Consider the following 19,027-nt stretch of genomic DNA (forward strand, 5'->3'; position numbering starts at 1 on the left):
TTGGCACTCCATCTCCTCCAGTTCCAACTCGACGGCGCCTGATAATTGTGGCCCGTCGTGTTTACGGATCCATTTTTGTAATGTAAGTGTTGATTTCTCATTCCACACTTGTAATAGGGGCCCTGGCCTTGGAATTCCTGAAGTGGAGCTCACACACAAGCATAGGCACACACGTACACACTGGTAGAAAACAAACTTTCTCTTTTCTCCTCTCTCTCTCTCCCTCTCTATCTGCTCTTGAAAATAAACCAGTGAGAGCTGCTTGGCTGTGCTAAAACAATGAGAGAGTGAGGTGCAGGCACACTTGTTTCTAAGAAAAGTTGTGTTTGTGTCTAAAAAAGGGACTTGGATGAGGAAATAATAAAAGCTCAGGTAATCCTTTGTTAAATAAACTGATGCCAATGAGCTCATACATATGAGCTTAACGTTTAACCCCCATATATAGCAGTGCTTGCAAAAAAAAAACTTAGCCAGTGTACATTAGAGAAATAAAACAAACACAAAGGACATTTGAAAGACATTTCCGACTCTCAAAAATACTTGGTTGTCCCTCCTAGACACTGTCAAAAATGTGGGATGTGATTTCAGAATGTGCTTCAGGCACAAAAAAGCTGGAGAAAAAGGTACATCGGCAGGCACGCTAAAATGGCCCAACTCCCTCATAGGCACTTTCCAACCGCTTATATCATTTTTCAGTTTAATGGCTTGCATGCCATGAACTGTTTGTATCCTTCACACACACAGACACACACACACACACACACACACTGGTGAATGACACAGGAAAGCTGGACTCATTCCTCCTTTCATTTCCTTTATCCTGAAATACCTTTTTCTAAATGAATGTCAAAATGTTTCACAAAAAGCCTTCTATTATTTTGAAGGATTTAAACAGAAAAGCCACAGAGTGAAGGATGGGGGGGGGGGTTTGAAAGAAAATGGCCGCGTCAGTGCCGTTTTCCATGATCGAGACACTTTCCTCCCTTCAGCGACTTTGGATGGCAGCACTTTAAGCCAGCATCACTTTTAGTGCCTATCCATTTTGTCTCCACTTTTGAGCGCTGCTGTCGCAACAGCAAAATTGGAAATCGAACGTGTGGTGACAGTGTTAATTGCGCCATGTCAAAATTGGGCGAGTGCTAATTGTTTGAGCCGGGAACTGTAGAACATGTAAGACAGTGGAGATGCTGGGGTGTGCTTTCCCTGAGTGCTTACTGGCTATAAACTGGGAAAGGCTTGAGCAAACACACATGCACCAATTTGCATGCTTAAATGCACACGCACATATTGGCCCTTTTAACACCTGACTGTCCTACTTCGCCTTCAATCAAAGCCATGTATCTGACACAGAGAGCAACATATTACATTAGATATGGAAAGACAGCTTTTGTTCAGTATTCCAATGGAAAAAAAAAAACAAAAAACAATGAAATGAATTAGGCCGACAGATACTTTTTTTTTTTGTCTTTCTACAAGCTGATGGATAAGTAAATATTTTATGTGAGAACTTTGGGAACAACTGAGCATTAACATTTCAAATTGTTCTGTACTCTTACTCTAGTTTCTAAGATAAAAGTGCAGGTGGGGTAGGCCAACCTTAAAATTCATTCTCCATGACTTGTAGCCCTTTTGCTGCATTCTTGTGACTGACTGGGGAGAATGAGTCCCCTAGTGGCCCAACTGGCACACTGAGCACAGGTGCTGTGTTTGTGTGTGTGTGTGTGTGTGCGTGTGTGTGTGTGTGTCTGCTGAAAAGGTTCACTTTCACCTGATTGACAGAACGCTTGCGTGACTGTCCGACTCGCTGCCTGTCCTCTCTAATATTTGCGCTGTTTCTTTTTTTTAACATGTGAGCTCCTTAAAAAAAAAAAAAAATTAAAAAAAAAAAGTACTGCCACAATAAAATGCGTGCTATAAATAAGACAGACAAGGCGAGGGGGGGATCTCTGGAGAGTTATAAAGGAATTTACTTTGAAACATTCTTCACCATCGGTTCTTCCACAACTCTCTAAACAAGGTCCTCGAAATGAACTGTATTCACAAGACACTGCTACACTTTGCAAGGAGCTGGAAAAAATAACCTGTTTGAACTGAGGATTTCGTGATTCTTTTGTCAAAAAAGAGATAAGAGACAAAGACACTGTGGCTTTTCTTAATAACGCAATATCAGCGTAAATGCATGTCTATTACGATACCTGCTGCTCATTTTCCGGGATTTTAACGCTGGAGATGACCAACAATATTCCACCTGATCGTTCAACCATTTTCATTATTCAAAATAGACATTAAAGCCTTTAAAGAAGGTTTTTTTCTTGTTGTGACATGATGTTGATGTGTCTCTAAAAGCGCCGCTGTGTGTGTCAATGACTTCGCGCCTTCATAATAATAAACTATACGGAGAAAACGCTTCCATGTAGCATTTCTAAACTACGGGATCACCCCAGTCTTAATTGGTGGAACTGTTCAAAGCTAATATGAAGCAACTTCACGAGGTTCTGCGCACACCTGAAATCACTGCGGCAGCGACTTCGGTTCCCACTGTCAGTCACAACCTCGTCAAACATTCTTCTTACCTTATCACCATTTTGCCGACAGTTTGAAACTCGGTCTCTCCTTCAATGCTCCCTCTCTCTCTCTCTCTCTCGCTCTTGAGTTTTTTCTTGTCTTTTCTTTTTTTTTTTTTTTTTTTTACATCCAGTTATGACAGTCGAGTCCACATAAAATAACGCGGAGGAAAGAAATCCAGGTTCTTCTTCAGTTTTCCAACCCCCCCCCCTCCACCTCTTCGTTTTCTTCCCTCTCGAGTTGTCCGTCACAAACGCATCGTGGATAGGTTGAAGAGACGACAAAACACGCAACGTGCAGCGCGTTTAATATATTCACTGGTTTTTAGGTAGTCTTGGTGTTGTGCTCGTTAGGTCTTCATTGAATTGAACGCGTGCGAGACTGTGGTTGTGTTTGAAGAGTGCGGTGTGGCTGGGACACACAGCCCCTCGCGCTCTCTCGCTCCTCTCTCTCTCTCTCTCTCTCTCTCCTTTTCTCACTCTGTCAGTCCCTGTCTGTCTGTCTGTCTGTCTGTCTGCCTCTTACTCCCTCTTTGTCGAGACCCGAGCACGGACTGAAACCTCAAGCTGAGAAAAACTGGAGACTGAAAGAGAGAGAGAGAGAGAGAGAGAGAGAGAGGGTGGGAGAGAGAGAGAGGTGTGTGTAGGAGGGGTGACGTCACTTCGCGAGGTCCCACTTTCCAAACTCTCCTGGATCAACTTTACCCCCCCCCCCCCCCAAGTCCACTGCAGGAATGTGCACTTGGATGTGGCTATTTTGGGGGGAATATTTGTGTTGAAGAGAGGTGTGGGTGTGTGCGTGTGAGTGTTTTGGTCTGACTTGGTAATTATTTTTCAGTTACCCTGAGAATTTGAGTGCATGAGTGCTGCCGAGCCGTTAGTTATTGTACTGCTCCAGCAGTGTCATAAAGAAAAAGGATAATAAATGCACGCCAAACATCCGCTTTCAAAATGACTCCATTTTGACAACATGAACAGTTGAGGGAAATAATGAAAGGGTGCAAGGAGTGGCATAAAAAAAAAAACAATAACAAGATAAAACTACATTGTCATGTTTGTTGTTGCTTTTTTTTTTTTTGCTGTGTTACTATCTTCTGTGGGTAAAGTATAATCTACATAAATAGTATCAAGGTAAAATACATTTATTGCAATAGGACTAAATATTTATGAATGGAACAAAAAGTAAAAAAAGTGAAAAGCATTTCACTTCATTAAAAGTTTTTTTTTGCAGTTTAAAGTGTATTATGAGGGTACACATTGTGTAATTACATTCATTCAAGTGATGAATTGACATGCAAGCATCATATCCCCCTTTTTGTTTTATATAGCGTGATGTTTGGAGGGTTCATCTATTCAGTGCTGCAGATTTTAAATAGGACATCTTTAAGTTTTAGCAACTTAATCTAAAAAGCATTTCACTTCATTAAAAGTTTTTTTTGCAGTTTAAAGTGTATTATGAGGGTAGACATTGTGCAATTACATTCATTCAAGTGATGAATTGACATACAAGCATCATATCCCCCTTTTTGTTTTATATAGCGTGATGTTTGGAGGGTTCATCTATTCAGTGCTGCAGATTTTAAATAGGACATCTTTAAGTTTTAGCAACTTAATCTAAAAAACTGTCTTGTGACTCTAAATGTCAAAAACCTGTGTTACAATGAAAACTGTGATATTCCAACGTAGCATGCTTGAAGTGTGATAAAGCAGAAATACCTAAAGTATAAAGGATTTGACTTCAGTACAGTGCTTAAATAAATGCTTCAGTCACTGTAATGAAAGGCATGTGGTTAGTAAAATGTCAGCGCAAACTCCATAAAAATTACTGCAAATTCACCACTCATAGCCGCAGACACACTTTGAGCCTCTGTAGGGATATTCTATTGATTACGTTGTTAAACTCTGCTCAGGATGTGTGCACATGCTTGTCTATTTGAGAGGCAAATCATCTGCCATATTGTTTATTCTATCAAAGGCACTGCGTCTGTAGTCGGAAAGCTACATTCTCGTGTTGCATTATGCCAAGGTCAGCATGTTGGAGCAACTAGTTGAGTAATAATCTGTATAACCTTCTGTAATGATCAAACATGTCAGGTAATCATTCGAGACAGTTCCAGCTATGGCGCTGCATAGGTACGCTGCCACAAAACAATGCTCAAAGGGATAATATGGCTTGTGATAACACCGTAAAGTGCACAGTCCTCTGATGTAGAGCTACAGAAAAATAACAGCAATGGCCCCCGGAGACAGATGACTATGACCAATTGTGTTTTGAGAAAAGTTGCTTTTGTGGCAGCAACCCAAACCTTCTTTCTGATAAACTACAGAGCCCTGCAGTCATAAACATCTAGCATCCAACAATAGTACGTCTGAGAGACAGAAAGGACAGACTAGTGCAGTCAGCAGATCTGTTTTCTTACCTGCACTCAGACATGTCATGTGTGTGTGATTGAGTAACACTGATGCTGATTTATACCCGAAAATTACACCCAGATACATTTTCTAAGGGCAGAATTTGATACAGCCTCCGCATGTAGATTCATAAGCCAAAAAGAGAGTGTGAGAGTTTTGTGTGACAATGAACAATAGAAAAACTTGATGAAATTACTGTTCTGTGAACTGTTGCCCTTGACTGCTGGCTAACTGAAGCATTGTGGGAGTTGAGGCTAGTTCTGTCTAGAGGCAGAATGTGCTGTAAATCACAGATGTCTGATTTTCTGTGATGATTTAGAAAATGCTTTTTTTTTTTTTGTTTATCATTAATAAGCCAAAGGGTAGAAAACTCTTGTGAAAATTATATGAAATTTCCGGAGTAGTCCAAACACTGAAAATGTTGTTTAATAAGCATTCTGAGTTGTTGTTTTTTTTTTTTAAAGAAAGCAATTTGAGGTTGTTGTTAATGTTGTTTGAAATGTAATTGAATGGCACTTGTAAGATTTATAGTTCTGCTTCTGCATCAAACCTTTCATAAACTTGGCACCAGCTTTAGTAATATAGCAGCACTTGTTGATAAATGAAGGCAAAGATAAGATTTATCAAGGGTCTGCCATGCTGCCCAAATATGGCAGAACTTGTTCCTAATAGCACACTTTGGTCTATAAACCAACTGTCCTTTTGATAACAAAGATCCAAGATGGAGAAAACCTTTCAGTTTCTCTATTAATGTTCCTGACATTGGGAGGTCTGTTTCACTCCTTAAATGTTTCCTTTGTTGTAGGACAATTACAACATATTACCATTTTGTGATTCAACAGATGATTTACTGCCTCTGGCATGTTTACAGTCATACGTGTGTGGGGTCATGCAAAGTGTAGCTCTGATTGACATTTACTATGTAAATGCAATGCAAATGCAGCTAAGGATGCTAAAGGTTATATGCGTTTGCTTTGGATGAATAATGTAAGCAAATCTTTTGATGTATGTGTTTCTCTGTGTAGCTGCCTACACATCAAATCTTTAGGGACTGTTGATACTGATCTGTAATCAGTTATATGGTTTTGCCCTGGAGGCTCACAATGAACAATTGGATGGCCATATTTGTTCAAATTAGCAATTTAAAACTTAATTGCACTCTCTCTATAGATATTTCAAAATAAAGTATTAAATATTTTGGATGGGTTGAAATGGAAAATAACATCAGACCTCCATGGTCAAAGTTTTCACTAATCCTGTCAAATATCTTAACAGGTTTTGGAGGAGTTGGATTGTATGAAAGTTTTGCACACACATCAAAGGTTTCCTGAGGAGGAACCTCTCTGACTTTCGAGCTCCGTTTTCAAGCTTAAATTAACAGTCACATATTCTCCTCCTTTTCATGGAGTTTAACTAAGTCTCAGAGCTCCCTAAACATGTCTGTGAAGTTTCTTGTTATAGACCCTCTATGATCCTGTATTCTATCATGCCTATAAACCCTGCATTTCAGCCCTGCTCAGAACAGGCTGTTTCTGTGTCTGTAGCTTTAAATGCAAATGAGCCGTTTTTGACCACGCCCCTCTGGAAGGGCCTGGTTGACTTGGGCTATCTTACACCATGCCCAATTGTTTACGTTGAGAAGGCAGAATCAAAGGGCAGAACAAACACCTAGCTGTGGGAGTGTCAACCATCTGGGGGAGGGGTTACTGATCTCTGTGATGTCACAAAGGGAAAATCTCCAAAAGGCCTTTTTTTGAGAACACATTTTCTGAATGGTGTGTCTGAGAGAATGAGAGGACGTACTTTTCTCATAATTGGGGTGGTTTGTAGACAGACTAGGGACTCATGAAAGTGTTAGAAAAACATGATAAAGTATATTTTGCGTAATACTCTATGTGACCACTAAATATAAATTCTATTTTTTAGGGTTAGGGTTTGTCTTCACAAATATTAAATAAATTGTCATTAAATGTTGTACAGACATTTATGCCAACCTCATGACAAGATGTGAGAACTTTGGTGATACTCTGGATGTTATTGTGATGTCATCATATCTTTAAAATATATATGTACAAGATAATTTCTCTTTAATTTGACGTAATTCTTCAGTTTGAGAACAACCAGGTATCTGCAAAACTGATCACATTTGCATCAACCCCAAGCTGCACATATGGTTACATGCCTATTAGCCTATAATGACATGCAGAGCTATGATTGTTTAACACTGTAAAATATTATAGCCTGTAAGTGCTGGCATGATAGCACTGTCATTTTGAGCTTCTAGCCGTGTATTAGCATTCAACAAAAAGCACTCCTGTGTCTAGGTATATGTTCACTGAACCATTGGCATGGTTCTAGACTCTTTAAAACAATATTTTAAACTGCTTTTCTTATCACTGACTCATTTACAGCCCCATTTGTGTCATAATCTTGAGTTGGTTGATCCCTTGTACTTTGTAACACTTTCTTTATTGTTGGCCTTGTGGACTAATCAAGTTACTGTATGAAGAAAAAACATGTGAGGAATTGGTAGGGTTTTATTTCCCAGCATGCAGTGTTGATCTCAGATAAGGATAAAAACTAATTTGTGTCAGCTTTAAACTGTCTGGTTCAGAGACGGGGTAGAAAATCAATCAACTTGTTCTTTAAATTGCAAAAAGGGGTTTGCTTTTGTGGCGAGAGAGCATTTAAGTGATGCTTGTCAGATGAATTTTCGCTTCTGAGTAGGCTCAGACTGGGTTTAGTAGCACAATGGGCTGAGGTCAGTTCCATTGTAACACAATCCAATAACTGTGCATCAGTTTAACACTTTAGATTTTGGACTGCTGACAGCTATTTCACAGGATTTTCTTCTCTAAGGACAGCTTTTAAATTCTAGGTATGTTTCAATGTGCTTTTATTCAGAGGGACTATTTATGCTTCTGCATACAAATCTGTCAGTTTGACACTTCATGTTGGACAAACAAACATGAAAATACAATATCTCTCACTGTCAATCTTACTATAAGTTAAGCTGCAGGCCTTCTCAACCTTGACAAGCTCCAGTCACAATACAAATGACTGTCAGTCGAGTCATTACTCTAGTTTCTGCAACCCAAAGACAAATACCGCAGGGATGAGACACAACTTATCTGAATCAAAAACAAGGATTGTTGTTCCCTGCTCTCCCGCCTCAGAGTTGATACATTTATAGTCCCCACCTTCCCCCTGCAACCCTGATCAAGTAAACCAGTCATCGTAAAATTAATTTCCCCATCAAGCGAGACTCACGCTCTTTGGGATAACAATCTATTTTAAGCGGATAAATCTAATCCAACGTGTTGAGATTGACTTGTTTATGGCCGCTGCCCAAGCAGTCAAGAGAGGGAGGGAACGGTGGTGGTGGGTGGGGGTTAAGAGCGGCAAATGCCAAGGTGATATTACACACATCTTGGAGGCACAAAAAATGGAAACCAACACCAAACTGTAGTCCTTGGCTGAGACTTCTAATACCTCTCTCCTCCTTAGAATCTGTCACACATGATTGATGGCTGAGCGAACAGTCATGCTTCCATGAGCAATTAACACAAAGTTGTAATCCGAGGATTTAAGAGTTACAAAGTTCATCAGAGAGTAAGCACAAGATGTTGTGATGTACGGGGAAATTATTGTATTATTACAACTCTGAGAGCAGGAACGATTACCGTTATTACATACATGATGGGCTAGAAGTGGTTAAATTGTTGGTCCAATGTCAGACAGCTGTATGCAGAGCTTTACACAATCAGTGATAACATCTATAATTCACTTTGTGACCTACATAACTTGGACACAATGACAGCCGTATGACATGTTCCCCCCCAAAGGCAGAACACTCTTCAACGCATCCCGAAGCCAGATTATTGAATTAACCCTGTTTGTGTTTCCAAATGATGCCCTCAGAGAGTTACCTGGACGCAACATGGTTGTATAATGACGACAAGTGCAAACCTGGTGTTTTATATCACATTGAGATAAAAATAGATATGACTCCATGAAGAGTTTGGAAGCTGTATTCACTGTAACATCAAATATTAATGCCTGAATGAGCAATCAAAGTCAAGATGTTCGGAGGAAAAGCTTTAGCTATCATTTATTCACAGTTTAACTCTGAAAACTTGATGACGCTAATCTGCGTCATCAGGAGCGTGTTTGTGTTCAATCAGATTTGATTCAAATGTTTCTCATAAACACACTGAGAGGACTTGTAAGTGGTTATGAAACCCTCTCAATTAAATACTGATAATTCTGAATGACAAAACACCCAGTCTGACTACATCTAAATGCTTATTTTAATGCCTGTTTCTGCTATGAAATGTATCACTGCCATTCAAAAAAAAAGAACTCAAACAGATCAGTGTCCAGTGTTAAAATGTTGTGATTCCAAGATAATTTCTCAAACTACAACATAAAACTGTTTTTTTTTTTTTTTTTTATGCAACCATTCAATGATGGGGAATAATTTGTATGTTCAACCAATATTTCATATTTTATACTAATCTTACCTTTAAACGCTACTGCATCCTTACTAATGATTGACGAAGCAAATAGTGCGACATCCCTCTGAATTCTCTATTTAGTGAGTTGCACAATCGTTCATAGATAAACATTTTATGTCTGGTTCTCGGTAGTGACAAAGGGCCCAATGACGACAACCTACATTATGTAATTTCGTTGCAAAGTGCCAGCTTGCTGTAAGAGTATGAATCAAGTTCAATATTTTGATGTTAACTAAATCTGTTTCTATTTAGGCAGAACATATTGTTGCATCTTACCAGCCAACATAAAATGCTGATTTTAGAAATTGATTTTTTTAAAGTTGTAAATCAATCCCAACATTGTCGTGTGGGACTGCATCAGCTTAACCTGGAGTGACTCCTCTAGTTATACATTAGACTTTATCCATGGGGCTGCTGCCAACAGTTAGACATTAACTATATTTGGTGCGGCTGACTACGCCATGCTGTCTTGAAAACACTGCAGAATGCACGTAATCTTTAAATGCATGCAGCATTTTTTCTTTGTGTTTCCAATCCATAGTTCAGTCTACATCATCTCATAACATATATTCTGCCATGGTGAGTGTAACAAGCATATTGTCAATATGAATACAACGGGCTGCACTCCTAAGGAAGGCAACTTAAACCCCTTCCCTGACCCCACCAGCTCTGCCTGTCACGGGGTGAGCTTTGACGAGAGGCGCGCGCTTACTCATCTCTTCTGAAACTGCTGAGTCATGAGTAGTCAATATCACCTTATTATGATGTCAAGCCGATTCAGATTGGCGATGAGGCCTGTGGACAGGACCTCGGTTTGATTTAGGTTAGTGTTGGCATGGGGTGCAATGAGCTGAAAAGCAATTAGGTCCATTAAGAGATCAGCTGGGATGGTGTGAGCAGCCGTGGTGTGCAGCAGCCTGTGCTCAGAGACAAAGAGAGAGGTAGAGATGGTGAGGAAAAAAAAAACATGTTTAGACAGATTGAGTCAACTCCTGCCTCACTGGGTCCCTCTGTGGAACTCAGCTCTGGACATAAGTCCTGTGAAACAGCGCACATTTGTACCTGGATGTGTATAGTTCAACAAATGAGCTTTCCTGTAATAAGAACAAAACTAGTCGGCATCAGACTGGGATCATGTCTGAAGATTGCATAGGAGATGTAGTCAATTTAACAGCAAAACTGGTCCCATCTCCACAACCACTTGAATATCAATCAGCATGAAATCATTTTTGAGGGCTTCACTATTTACGAGGGTACACATGTGCAGAGAAACTGTAAAGATTTCTCTCCACTCTCCTCCTTAAGGGAAACATTTGTCACCATGGATACTGATAGATGCATTAGTCACTCTGCTTTGGAGTTATATTTTGTGCTGTTTCCATTCAAATGCAAAACCTTAAAGAAGTATGAACATGTGCTCTGTGTGCTTCATTGGTACACGTTATACACTAACACATACAAATTTATTTGATGGATAAAACTGTTAATCATCGGTAAATTAAACAGTTATTTAAACAGACAAATAGTCTAAGCTATGCATTGAGCAAGTATTTGCAATTGGATGCTCTCCCTTATTATCCATCTGCCCGTCCATCCATCCATCCTGCTTACTTCCTCTCCTTTTGATTCTGTCTGTGTACATTTTAATGTACAAATACACTGAAATTTCTGAAAGTTTCTTTGCAGCCAATTTTGGGAATTTTGAGAATGTAATCTTGCTTACTTAAATCTGTCACTTATGTAATGTTAGTGGGCCTTGGTAATGAATAACTGTTGCATGTTCATTGTTATACACATCGATACTCCTACACAGAAATGCACACAGTTGGTGGTAGGGAATATACAAGGGCGTGAGTGCTGATGCCTGAACTCAAATAGGTGCATCTGAACAAAAAAAAAAAACCACATGCACTCCTGCCTTTTCTCTGTTTATCTTGTCCCCGTCTTTCTGCACTCCCCATCATTGTCCTTTCATTTATTTAAATCTCCCCTCCTTTAAAAGCCTTTTACGTTCTCCTGCCATCATCTTATCCTGCTTTTCTCCTTTATTTTCCCATTGTCTACCCCTACTCTCCACTTCCACTCCATCTGCACTCTACCTCCCTGATTCTTCTTCCCCAAACTGATAGTGACACACACCTCATCTCTGTCTATGGCTCTTTCTGTTACTCTCTCCCTCTCTTTTTTTTCTCCCTCTTTCAGCTCATGCAAGCTGGCATCAGGCATTTACGAGAAGCCTCTGACCATAGCTGACCAAAGCATCACAGCTATTGTTTGGCCAGGTACTCCATTTTACAGTTCAGTGTTCATGAAAAGGGGCATTTGACACCCCCTCCACCCCAAAATATACTCACTCACCCTCTCTCTCTTTCTGTTTTCTGACCGGCGATGTCCCACTGACATTTTCACAAGCGCACCTTCATCAATTTCACACCTCCAATGCCCTCCTATGCCAGTGTGGAAGGTAGGAGGAGGAGGGCGGTGGTGAATTGATGGCTGAGTGCTGACAAAGCTCGCTTGAATTTGGAGTCAGAGAGTGACAAAGCTTTTCGAGTAAAGGACAAACCGGTCATCAACATGTGTTCTATTGTGGTCCACAAACACACCTGCATGACGTCAAACTGGTACTCTGATCCAAAAATACAGAGAAGTTTCTGTGAAATGAACTGCACAGAGCAATTGCACATCCAAGCTTACCATTTGCTGCCCCCTAGTTTGCATCTCCCTTATCTACCCCTCCAAAGATGAGTCATGCAACTTGTGCTATAAATCCAATAACACAATAAAAGCCATCCAGAAGGTAAACATTCTCTGCGCTCGCTTCCTCCCTTTTAGTCTTGGGAAATTAGGTCATTCTATCATCAGCCAACTGGTGCATTTATGAGCTTCTAAAGTAATTGGCGATTGCAGTGAGAACTCAGCTGAGGCTAAGGTAGCACATTCACCTAAACAGAGCCGTAAGCTAAATGCTTGAATGGAGAGAGAGAGAGAGGTAGAAGGAGGAGGAGGAGGAGAACGAGAGAAAGAGTGTAGCAAGGTGCCTCATTCACTGGCTCAGGGGTTTATGGGATTGCTCCCAGCTGTCACTCCGTGTAGTGAATCCGCGGCACCGTAATATCTTAATTGTTTCAAATTAAATGCTCATAAAAAGGCAAAGGAAATGAGTTTTCCTCTCTGGCTAATCCAAAGCAGCCCCTTGACTTACATCTGGGCCTCGCTTTAAGTGAGAGGGGGTTTAAAAGGTGGAATGGCTCCCACATGAGATGGCTATGGATAGGCTAGTGTGGAATTAGCTTTTACAGGTTGTGAACTACGAGCCTATCACCATGCAAATGTCTTTTTTCCCTCTTTCCTGTTGCAACATCTCCATCTTTAACCCCTCTTCTTTCATTCTTTCTTTACATGTGTGCACACAAGTTTATGTGTTTACTTGTGCATGTTTATGGCGGATGTGTGCGCGCAGGGGCTTATCATAATAAACAGTGTAGAATCTCCTGTGGGGTTTCACACATTTAGTCGCACACAGCCTCCCTCCGGCACTTCTGAGACTCGGCTCATTCTGCAGCGCACATTCAAATCACTCAACCAGCTAAAGCTTCCTGAATGACATCAGCCTGGCTGTCAAACACTCACATATGCATACATGCACACAAATAATGCACATGTTGGCATACAGTCCATTGAAACACAGACACTCACGAAGGCTCTTCCTACCTCAAGAATAATCAGTGACTACTGCTCTTCTCAAAGGTATACAACATATGCAATTTACACACTAAACATATGCGTTCTGTGTGAACACATGAGATGCTTCTCATGGCTTTTCTCAACACAATTGCTGCTCTGAAAGAATATAAAAAATTCCCATTAGTCCCTGTTAGCTTGACATCTTCCATTCTTGTACAAATACCAGCTTGAATCAGCTCCTTACAGGCAAATCCAGCAGACAATTACATGTCATTACATCCGCAAAGTGGTTTTGTAGCGGGGGCTGTAGGTGGTGAAGGTAGTGGCACTGAAGGATATTATCATAAATGAAACACCAACTGAGAAGGCCTGACACCTCTCCAGTCCAGTCCAACCAGACAAAAAAAAAAAAAAAAGGCAAGGATAAAATGGCCAAAATGAAATAATTGTCTCACAATGCAGGGAGTTGCTTTTTTGTCCTTTTCAACAGATGGTTATACAAGAGTATGGTGCTAAAAGTTAAAACTCAGAAGTGCTAGGAAAGTTTTGTCACCGCTGCCAATAATAGCGGCCATCTGTAGACTGTAATGTTAAAAGGAAAGCACTGATTCTGCATTTGACAGGTTATTGTGTTTCATTGTCAGATCTGAATTATATATAAAGGCAGTTGTGGTAAATCCACTGATCCTTTGTAGCACCCTGTCAAATTTGATCAAATGAACTCTAACAAGTAATAAGTTAATCAGGTTTGCAGATTGATGACATTCTGAGTATGTTAGGCTGTAGAACGTATCAAATTATGGTGATGAGCTACTATTTTATTCAAATGTAACCTTTATAATTTTTTGATTATTGCCAAAATCAATTTGCAGATGAAAACTGAACGATCAAAGGCTGATAGTGAGGCTATCAAACAGCTACCAAACTAGCTTCAGTTTTGAGGCCTGCAAACTCCACTACCATCAACTTAAAACACATTCTTCTTTCGCTTGTAAAAAAAAAAAGTGGTAATATCTAGCCAAATACAAAAAAAAGTAAAGTTGGTCGAGTCATCAGAGCAGAGATTCATTGTTTATGAGAGTCCCGCAACTACGTCATGAAAAGTACTGTAAAGACACTTCACTGCCAAAATATATTTTTCACAGAAATATGTGACAAAGACAAGTTATCGCTATCATGTGTACAAATAAAATTTGCAGAAGGTAAAATTAAACGATGACATAATGTTCCAAGACACTCCAAGTACCAACGTGTAACCCCCCCACCATTTGTTTCTCACTGAATCCATCCTTTTTTCTCTTCAAAGCTCTACATCCTCCACTCCAACAATCCATTGTGCTTGTCTGTGTGTTTTGTGTATGTCATGTACTGCAGAGTATTCTCCATCCTCTTCTATTGTGCTCTCTATTCTTCTATTTCTGTTTTCTAGCAGCCTTTTTCCCTTCTTCACCCCATTGTGTCTCATCACCTCCTCCTATCCATTTGGTTTGTCTTTTTCACCTACACTTCTCCTCCTCTCCCCTACTCTTTTCCTTACCTTTACATTTTCTGTTTTTCACCCTGTCCCTCACTTAACCATTGTTATTACCTTTTCTGTCTTGTCTGGCTGATTATCTTGTTACCTCTGCTCTGGCTGCAAATTTTCTTGACCCGACCCCCCCCCCCCCCCCCCCCTCCAACATCTCCTCCATGTCACTTTGACTTCTTCTTTTGCACTACTTAACCAGCCATTTTTTTCCTCTTCTAACTTTTCCTTTTCCTCTATGCAGAATATATGTCCAATCACTGCCAGCCTCCCTCTCTCCTCTCTTCTATTCTCCTCTCTCTCTGCCATGTTTGTGGCCTTTCGCTCTGTGCACATCTAATGGCTGGGGTGTAATCCACTGGCTAATCTGCTGACAGCCTGTGTGACAAGGCATTAGCTTTGTGTCACTGCCTACCATGCTGCCTCTCAGCGTGTGTGTGTCAGAGAGAGAGAGAGAGAGAGAGAGAGAGTCAGAATAAGAGAGAGAGAGTCAGAATAAGAGAGAGAGAGAGTCTATGAATGTTGCAGTGTCTGTTTGCATACAAAATATGTTTGTAAAACTTATATTCTAGCATGTTTGAAAGGGTGTAAGTAATGGCTTATGTGTGTCAACTGGATGCCCAAGCGGAAAATTGATACTGTAGCTTGTCACTTTTCTATGACCTTTCACTTTCTCCATTTATTTCCACTATTTATGTCCACTGCTGCCCCTTTTTTCCCTCTTCCCTTATGGCTGATGGCAGTTTTAATAAGATGCCAGGTCAGAGTGCTAGTGGATGCAGCAAGAGGCAGACTGGGCGAGACAGGCCAAAGTAGCACTGTCAGGGCGCCTCGCTGCTCTGTCAGGCATCCAGCCGTGTCAAATAGGGCTCAGTTTGTAACCCAGTATTGAATTTTTCCATTATTTCCACTGTTATAGTTGGAAAAATAATTATATTTCTTTAAGCAGAACTTTTTTTATGGTACATTTGAGAGGTAGGGCTGCTTTCCAACTCCTCCTCGTTGCTGATTATCCAATGATTATTTTTGTACAATTACTTGATCATTTATTTTAGTTTAATTGGTTAAAAATAATGAAATAGAGCTTAGAAATGTGAGCTCAGTTTTTAACTGGTTATGAAAAAAAAAAAAATATTCAAAATTAAGCACAGGAGATGTATTGGTATAGGTACTTCTAAGCCCATAAGGATGCCAATATTGTCTAAAACTAAAAGTTCCTAACAGGAGCTTAAAATTCCCTGACACCTGTAATGAATTTGGCTTTTTTTTTTGTTACACTGGAACTAGTACATGTTAAGCATACAGTTTGCTGGCAGTTTACACTAATGATGATCGATCTGCGCCCCCCTCGTAGGCTCAAAGGTACTGCAGGTGGGCTTTCGAAGTCATCTACAAAAATACATCACATTTCTTTTATTTCTCATGTCACAATTTACTATTTCCAAATTTGTCAAACAACTTAACATGGTTGTGGATGAATTATTTATTCTATGCATTGCTTTAGACACCTGTATAGTTTCACATATTGTTTACGAAATATAGATAGGTCAGGAAATAGTTCATCTTAGTATCAAGGGTTCATCAGAGTTTTGTGATTAGAGATTTTGTTTGGCCCCATTTTTTATTCTTTAGTTTGGTCATGGCTGACTTAGTCAATAATCTTTATTTTAATGTTCTTTTATTGACTTGTCACTTCAGCCCTAGCTACCATCTACAAAAACAGTAGGTGAGTTTGTTTTGGCATGCAGACGAGTTCTTGTGTGGGCATGTAAGCTCCATGCTGAGACTTTGCATCTGCTCCAGAAAATTCTTCCCTATCTGAACTGCCAGCTCCAAACTCACCTCACACTCACCCACATTCCTATCTTTTTGAGCTTCTGTCCCTTTCTTTTTCAGCCCCTTTCCCCCCCCTCTCTGTTTCCACCTGAGTGTGATCCTGTTATCACAGCTGACCCCTCACTAGATCTGTCGACAGCCAAAGAGATTACACCGAAAGGCCTTGGAGCACATTGGGTTCGCTGTTTGACGTGGAGAGGCGGGGAGACTTTCTGATCCCCCGATGTTGATAAACTGGCCGAGGCTTTGGGGATTCAAGCAGGTTCCATCGGGGAAAGGGGTTTTTAGAGGTGGGGAGGGGGTTGCTTTAGTCGACTTTAAGTCTACTTCTAATCACTGAGCTTTTCAAAAGGGATAAGGGTGAGGAGAATGGGAGCTTGGTTTGGTTTGGAATTAGGCCCTGATGGAGCTGAGGATAAGATTGTTGGCCTTTGATTTGGTCTCACAGTTTGGTTGAAAGCTTTGAAGAAGCATGTTTGATCAAATCTAGGAAGCATTTGCAACATTTACAGAGCTTGGGTGAAATACAAAGATGATAACAAACAGTAGTTTCCGAAAAAGGAATTCCTCATTTGGCCTTTAAACCCAACTCAACCGGAGAGCAGATTGTAGATTCATCGCTTTTCAACTCTTCTTTATACCCATGTCAACAACAGGCATGTGTCATAGGCTAACCTTGCTTTTCATAGCAATTATATTAGTCGTATTGGCACAGTGCTACAAATGCTGTCTGCACTGAACATTTTCAAGCTAATGAATCATAATCCCAGGGGAACAGTGATTCATTCCATTCATGCAAATGTTTTGGGTATTCCTTGATCCATCCCTCCCTCCAAACGCCCCTCTTTTTGCTTGTTGCTGCATGGGGGATACTTCTACCATTCTGGCTCGAACACAGCACAATTAGCATTGATTCATGCATCATAAAAGCAGGGCAGAGTGAGACAGACTCTTATGAAACGTGGCTTGCCAAAATCCTGTCAGGGATGGAGGTTTGATGGCTCACTCGTCCGTGGCCCTCCGCATCATCTTGTCTTCACCAGCTGTTGTTTGACAGAAAGGGATTCTTCCCGCAGTGTGCAAAGACACAGCTATCAACTTAAGAGGCTTGACAGCAACACACCATGGGGCCGTTTTTCTACTGTATTATATTAGGTATTACGGGTGGAGCATCTGCAAATGGTGTAAGATGAAACAACAGCAACAAATCATCAGAAGAACATCTCTGAAACAGAAGCCTGGTGGTTGCTTCTTTTCAGAAAATAGAGGAGCGTTCCACATTGTTGACATTGCTGACATTGTTAAAGTTGCTGTTACAGCTATGCGTATGTTTGTAAAATGAACCGTAAAACACACTTTCCAGCTTTGTATGGTGCTTTTATGTCACACTATTGACTGATAGCAATGGAATCAGGGCCTGAAATAGTGCACCAACCAATACAGTCTTTTGGAAGCAGTGAAAGAAACTGCCTTTTATTGATCTTTCCTAATTACAGGAGTCAATAAAATGTATGGCTTTCAGGCCTGCCAGAAGCCACTTATATGGCGTACTGAGTTAAGCAATCACCTCTAATAGCAAGCGATCAAATGATATACGGCCCTGCCAAACAGAAACAGCACAGAACAAACATGGAGGGGGTATAAAATCCAGTCTGGAGCCACATTGCCAAACAAGGCTGTCAGCGGCAAGCAGTTGTTGTTTTTATACTCTGTCTGAGCAACAATTGATTGCAAATCATGAAATAAACTGTTAGGTGGTATTTTAGTGGCTTCTGAAAGTCAACACAGTGTTCTTTATATGAAAATGTCCGCAATGCATTCCAGAACTTCAATGTTTAGGCATAACTTTTAAGTATTCCTGTAAAATGTGCATCTTTCCTGAAACAAATAATCAAAATGAGAGTAAGTGCAGTTTCTGAATAACGTCAAACTGACTGCCGCGAGGACAGTAAAAATTAATGTACAATACAAAGCATGCCGCCGCTTTTGTTGATCCTGGTTGCGAGAGCTGGGGCAAGAGCTCCGAACACTTAGTAGATCATCCTAATTAAAACATAAATTGGAGGTATTGACCTGCATGCAGTTGCCAGTGCAGTTCTCCAGGGAAAGCATTGATTCATGCATGCACTTGGAAACAATTGCTCTGATTTGCACAGAGTAAAATATAGAAGCCTTATAAATAAAATCAATAGCAAACAAGCGGCCCCGGCTCTTCAAATAGTAGATGGAGAATTACAATCAGGCTCATAATGCCAAAGGTATGAGCAAGTATAAGCTCATGGGATTGATGTAGGCTTTACGCTGAAAGCAGGATAAGATACAGCTCTTGAGGAGAGATCTCTGAATGATTATTGGCATTGATTGATTTTTATGGCAACTTGAGGTTTATCCTAAGGTGGGAGTAAACAAAGTAGAAAAATTACATCATGACTGTACTCAATCAGAAGTGTTAGGGTATCTTTTTACTTGAATACTTGTTCATTTCT

General features: G+C 40.3%; 1 protein-coding gene across 32 annotated transcripts in view; it reads right to left on the minus strand.

Moving 5' to 3' along the window:
- Positions 1 to 19,027, minus strand: part of LOC109994240 (protein tyrosine phosphatase receptor type D) — a 354,409-nt gene that overhangs the window by 120,750 nt on the left and 214,632 nt on the right. For 5 of the 32 annotated variants that reach the window (XM_020647499.3, XM_065950677.1, XM_065950679.1 and 2 more), the window contains exon 1: positions 2,574 to 3,124. The exons of 23 other annotated variants lie outside the window; for them this stretch is intronic. The gene's annotated coding sequence lies outside the window, so the exon portion shown is untranslated. Of the gene's footprint in view, positions 1 to 2,573; positions 3,125 to 19,027 lie in introns of those variants that run through there. 4 more of the 32 variants (XM_065950682.1, XM_065950681.1, XM_065950680.1 and 1 more) reach the window with 2 other exon arrangements.

The sequence above is a fragment of the Labrus bergylta genome, chromosome 22 (assembly GCF_963930695.1).
Source record: "Labrus bergylta chromosome 22, fLabBer1.1, whole genome shotgun sequence".
NCBI lineage: Eukaryota > Metazoa > Chordata > Actinopteri > Labriformes > Labridae > Labrus > Labrus bergylta.